The sequence below is a fragment of the Hippocampus zosterae genome, chromosome 3 (assembly GCF_025434085.1).
Source record: "Hippocampus zosterae strain Florida chromosome 3, ASM2543408v3, whole genome shotgun sequence".
NCBI lineage: Eukaryota > Metazoa > Chordata > Actinopteri > Syngnathiformes > Syngnathidae > Hippocampus > Hippocampus zosterae.
The window spans coordinates 2,744,261-2,750,398 of NC_067453.1; the positions used below are offsets into that span (position 1 = coordinate 2,744,261).

Genomic DNA, 6,138 nt, shown 5'->3' on the forward strand with positions numbered 1-6,138 from the left:
TGTGGTGTCACATGTGGTGCCTTTTAATTGGCGTTCCATGCAGGTATGCATATTTACACAAAGCTTACATTTGAATTGGCAGAGACATAAGTCAAATTAAAACATTTTTGCTATATTTTGGACTGTGCACAGGACCTCAGCTCAATCGCTTACAAGGTGTCATTTTTACATTTTTCGAAAATATTTTATTCATACAATCATCTTTTCAACCATTGTAACATTCCTAAATAAATTTGCATGAGATGATGTCTGTTGCGGATTAAAACAACATTACACCACTGCCATTTATCCGAGCTGATGGCAATGTCCCAGATTCCAATGAAGGAGAAAGTGGATGGCCACACTCGACCAGTGGCCTCCGCCATTTCATCAGGAGAATCTTCTCATTGGTAGATTATGTTGGCCAGAAACGGAAAATGCACATTTCTCATGGTGCTCCATTGACTGCTGGCTCTGAGGACATGGCACTCTGGTCCAGTCTGGGGAGTGAAAATAAGACATTTATTTGAAAGGCAAACGGAACGGACCAGGTAAACATGTCCAGTCATGATAAAATAGCCATGATATTCTGAAGCCTTTAGCCTCTAAAGCAGGGGTGCCCATTACGTCGATCCCGATCGACCGGTAGTTCAGGTCACAAGTAGATCCGAGGAGTGTTGAGGAGAAAAAAAACAAACAACCATTTTTTGTGTCTTTGTACATGTTAGTGATATATTTTTTGAGTTAATGTACGCTGAACCCTAATCATCCTATCAGTCTATAATAATAATAATAATACATTTTATTTGTGGGCGCCTTTCTAGAAACTCAAGGACACCTTACAACAAGCAGTTAAAATCACGAGTACAATGTTAAAAACTACATCAAATAAGATAAGAAAAAATACAACAAAAATAAATAAATAAAAATAATAAAAATAATGGCTTTATGGTCTGAGTGAATAGGCTTGTCGAAACAGATGTGTTTTGAGGCGGGATTTGAAATGTGTTAATGAGGCTGTATTACGAAGGTCAGCGGGGAGTGAGTTCCATAGCTGGGGAGCAGAGCGACTGAAGGCTCTATTTCCCATGGTGACGAGGCGAGCAGGGGGGACAGAGAGGAGGACAGAGGAGGAGGAACGAAGAGAGCGGACAGGCGTAGGAATATGGATGAGGTCAGATAGGTATGGAGGGGCTAGGTCATGAATGGATTTGAATGTGAGGAGCAGGATTTTATATTGAATGCGGTGTAGAATGGGGAGCCAGTGGAGATGTTGAAGGACGGGTGTAATATGGTTTATGTATGGTGTGAGTGTGATAATGCGGGCGGCTGAATTTTGGACCAGCTGAAGCTTATGGAGGGTTTTTTGAGGGAGACCAAACAGAAGGGAATTACAGTAATCGAGTCGCGAGGTGACGAGGGTGTGTACAAGTATAGCAGTGGACTGAGGAGTGAGAGAAGAGCGGAGCCGGTGGATGTTTCGAAGATGATAATATGCAGAACGAGTGATGTGGTTGATATGTGAGGTGAAGGAGAGGGTGCTATCAAGGATGACACCCAGACTCTTGACCTGAGGGGAGGGGGAGATGGAAGAGCTTTCGAAGGGAATGGAGAAGTTGTTTATTTTGTTTAGATTGGATTTAGTGCCTATAAGGAGGAATTCAGTTTTATTGCTATTCAGTTTGAGGAAATTTGAGGTGAACCAAGATTTTAATTCCTGCAGGCAGTTGGTTAGGGAGGATGGTGGAAGTATGGTATTAGGTTTGGTAGAGATGTAGAGCTGGGTGTCATCCGCGTAGCAATGAAAATGAATGTGGTGTTTCCTGAAGATATTACCAAGGGGAAGAAGATAGATTAGAAATAGCAATGGGCCGAGGACAGAACCCTGAGGAACACCTGAAGTGAGGGGAAAGGGGTGAGATCTAAAACGTTTGAGCTGGATAAACTGGGTGCGGTCAGAAAGATAGGAGCGGAACCAGGAGAGGGGGATGCTGGTGATGCCAATGGAGGAGAGTCTGTCGAGGAGGATGGAGTGAGAGATGGTGTCAAAGGCTGCACTGAGGTCAAGCAGGAGGAGGATGGCGAGTGAACCGGAGTCAGCAGAGAGAAGAAGGTCATTGCATATTTTGAGGAGGGCAGTTTCGGTACTATGGAGGGGACGGAAGCCAGATTGAAATTGTTCGTAGAGCTTATTGGAGGAAAGATGGGTGTGAAGTTGAGCAGCTACTGTTTTCTCTAGAAGTTTGGAGATGAACGGAAGGTTTGATATGGGACGAAAGTTGTTCAAGTCGCAGGGATCAGAGCCAGGTTTCTTCAGTATGGGAGTGACAGCAGCAGTTTTGAGATGAGATGGTACAATGCCAGTAGAGAGGGAAGTTTGAATAATGTTAGTGATGAGAGGGGAGAGGGCCGGGATAGAAGCTTTGACTAAAACAGTAGGGAGAGGGTCAAGTTGACAAGTAGAGGATTTGGACTTCTGGATTAAGATGGAGACTTGGTGGACAGATGGGGATGTAAATGCAGAGAGTAGGTGGGTAGGAACCGGGGAGAATGGAGAAGGAGGGTTAGGAGCAGCTGAAGGGGTGAGTTGCTGGTGGATAAGTTGGATTTTGGATGTAAAAAATGAGGCCAGAGTATTACAAAAATCAGTGGAATAGAGATGTGAGGGAAGAGTGTCAGCAGGTTTAGTGAGTTTAGAAATGAGTGAAAAGAGTGATCTGGGGTTGCCTTCATTGGAACTGATTAATCCAGAGTAGAAGGTAGATTTGGCTTTGGATATTGAGTCCTTGTAATGGAGAAAGTGGGTAGTGTACATTTCTTTATGAATGGCGAGTCCAGTTTTTCTATATAATCTTTCAAGTTGACGGCCTTTTGATTTAAGTTGTCTGAGGGTAGGGGTAAACCAGGGTGCTGTTTGGTTGAAGGAGACAGTTCGGGTTTTGAGTGGGGCCAGGATATTGAGAATGTTATGGAGATTTGTATTGTAGTGTGTCAAAAACTCATCTGTTGTAGAAAGACAATCAGTACTGGGGAGGTTGTTGATAAGTGATTCTAAATTGTCCGGGTTAATGTCCTTGATTTTACGGAAATGTATAATGCGTTGTGGGTTGGATTTGAAAAATGACAGGTTAACATTGAATGAAAGCAATAGATGATCTGTGTATGGGAGGAGATCGGTTTTACAGTTTGTTGGTGATAATCCAATACAGCAGATCAAGTCCAGAATATGTCCTTTACTGTGTGTGGGAAAGTTGACATACTGTTGAAAACCAAAACTGTCCAGGCAGGAGGTAAAGTCTTTGGTGAGTGAGTTATTGATATTGTCCATGTGTATATTAAAATCTCCTAAGAGAATCACATTTGGTGATAGTGTATACAGATGGGTGATGAGTGAAGTAATGTCAGTGATAAAATTCTTGTTTGGTTTTGGTGGACGGTAAATAGTGGCAATCAGTGTGGGAGTTGATCCAGAGAGCTGTATAACTGTCGCTTCAAAAGATAAAAAAGCAGGCACATTTACAGGTGCAAATTTCCAATCCTCGCGCAGAATCATCGCGAGGCCGCCTCCCCTCCCAGTCGTGCGCGGCACAGCGTGATAAACAAAGCCCGGTGGAGTAGCTTCATTAAGAGTACCATAATCATTTGGCTGCTGCCAGGTCTCAGTCAGACACAGAATGTCAAACTCACGGTCTGTCAGGAGGTCGTGGACGAACTGGCCCTTGCTCGTAAGGGAGCGGATGTTCAATAGGCCAACGTTGACAGCAGTGCAGCTGCGAGCGACCGCGATGCTATCCGACCTCGGGACGCGTGTCAATACAGAGGCATCCGCACGGCGTCCGGTGTTCTTCCGTGGGCGGCGAGCGGTGGACCAGAACGACCTGATGGAGCTGGAGTTGTCGTATTGATAGTTTCGGCGTGAGCCCCGGTGAGTGCACCTTCGCCGGGGCACGTAAAGGATGTCCGGGTGTTGGAGCAGAGCAGGCGGTGGTGGACCGTGTGGATTAAAGTTGAGTTTGAGCTCAGTGGCTGCATATTGGTGAAGCGCTTCCAATGAGTGGTGGAAAACACACAGAGCGAACCAGCAGAAAGCAAGCCACTCACAGCTGATCAACATAGCCGGACCGGAGTAATGAAGTCGGGAAGCAGCAACAGTTAGTGGGTAAGCTAGCCGCTAGCCGCAACTCAACGACAACTCAATACTCGATGACAGGTAATGACAGTTCGGCCGATCGAGTGTGGATTGATCATTGTTCACTCGGTGACCATAAAAGCAGGTCGACATAAAATATGTCGGCTATAAAAGATAAAAAATTGACAAGAAATGGACTTAAAAATCAAAAAATCACGGGGAGTAGCGGCGTCCAAAATTCGCCAGCGTTCACTCCGGAAGTGACGTATCAGTCTCATTTAAAAAAAAAAAATAAAAATAAAAAATCAAATAAAGCAGTTGATAGTCCGCTGCTCTCTGCTGTGCGTGCGTAAGCGCAACCATTTACGCACAGGCACGTCTTTAGGTTTCAAAGAATTAGCGCAGACACTACCAATGTCACATATCAAAGAAGCTTTGATATGTGACAACAGCTAAGTTAGCCTAGCCGACACAATGCTCGAGGTCAGACAGGACATGTTTATTCTGGTAATCTGTTTCCCTTTTTGCGCAAATATATAATTTTTTTACTGCAATAGCCGCCTTGTCCACAGCGTCTTTTTTCGTTCCACTGGGGTTTAGCAAATGTGTTCATAAAGAGACGAGAATCTATTTAACCCTGCGGAGAAAACTCATTTCGGCCACTTGTATGCAGGATCCCGTTCTTTCGGTCACGACCAATAGCTTCTGACCATAGGTGAGGGTTGGAACGTAGATCGACCGGTATATTAAGAGCTTCACTTTTTGGCTCAGCTCCTTCTTCACCACGACAGACTGATACAAAGTCCGCATCACAGCCGACGCTGCACCGATCCGCCTGTAGATCTCCTGCTCCCTCCTGCCCTCAGTTGTGAACAACACCCCAAGATACTTAAACTCCTCCACTTGGGGCAAGATCTCCTCTCCAATCCGGAAGGAGCACTCCACCCTTTTCCATTTGAGGACCATTCTTTGAAATTCGGAGGTGCCGATTTTCATCCCAACTGCGCTTCACAGTCGGCTGCAAAACTCTCCAGTGAAAGTTGGAGAGCCCCGTTTGAAGGAGCCAACAGCACCACATCATCTGCAAAAAGCAGGGATGCAAGACTGAGTCCCCCAAAACGGACCCCCTCAATGCTTCGGCTGCGCCTAGACATTCTGTCCAAAAAGGTTATGAACAGAATCGGCGACAAAGGGCAGCCTTGGCGGAGGTCAACCCTCACTGGAAACGATTCAGACTTACTGCGAACCAAACTCTGACATTGGTGGTAGAGGGACAGAACAGAACAGTCCGTGTATCAGGGAGTTCGGTACTCCATTTGGAGATAGGAGGATTTGGCCCAACCCCAGCGACTTTATACAGTGATTGCAAATTGAGAGGTAGAAGGGCAGATTTTATGACCAAAACACATCCTTTCACCATTGCTGAGTTGGATCAATTTAATTGACAGAGTAAGGAGTAAATGGAATAAAGGGACAATGTGACTTACTTGGCATCATCTGTGTTGGACATTTCCTCTCGAGGGCCATAAAGGAATTCCATTGCGTACTTGCAATTCATTTCCTTTCATTTCCAAAATTCTGGAAAAAGTGGTGCACATGCAGTTGAAACTTTTCTTGGATGAACATAACATCTTGGAGGTCTTCCAGTCAGGTTTCAAGACGATGCATAGCACGGAGTCAGCCCTGTTACGCGTTTCTAATGACATCCTCCTGGCAAATGACTCTGGAGACCACGTGTGTCTGGTTTTATTGGACTTAACTGCAGCATTTGATACAGTGGATCACAGTATTCTGCTGACTCGTTTGCAGCACTTGTTGGGCATCGGCGGTAGTGCTCTTGAGTGGTTTAGGTCCTATTTAGCTGACAGAACCTTTTGTGTCAGCATTGGCTGCTCTGAGTCACGCACTGCTCCCCTGTCATGTGGTGTTCCACGTGGCTCAATTCTGGGGCCTCTGCTGTTCTCGCTGTATCTGCTCCCATTGTGTTCCATCTTAAGGAAACATGGTATTCCCTTCCACTGCTATGCAGA

General features: G+C 45.3%; 1 long non-coding RNA gene across 1 annotated transcript; it reads right to left on the reverse strand.

Annotated features, from left to right (window-relative positions):
- On the reverse strand, window positions 1-5,663 carry LOC127597766 (uncharacterized). Its single transcript, XR_007961727.1, has 2 exons — window positions 5,596-5,663; window positions 1-479 (listed from the first exon to the last, which is right to left on the reverse strand). It is a non-coding gene; the product is annotated as an uncharacterized LOC127597766 (long non-coding RNA).
- Between the last annotated feature and the right edge of the window lie 475 nt (window positions 5,664-6,138).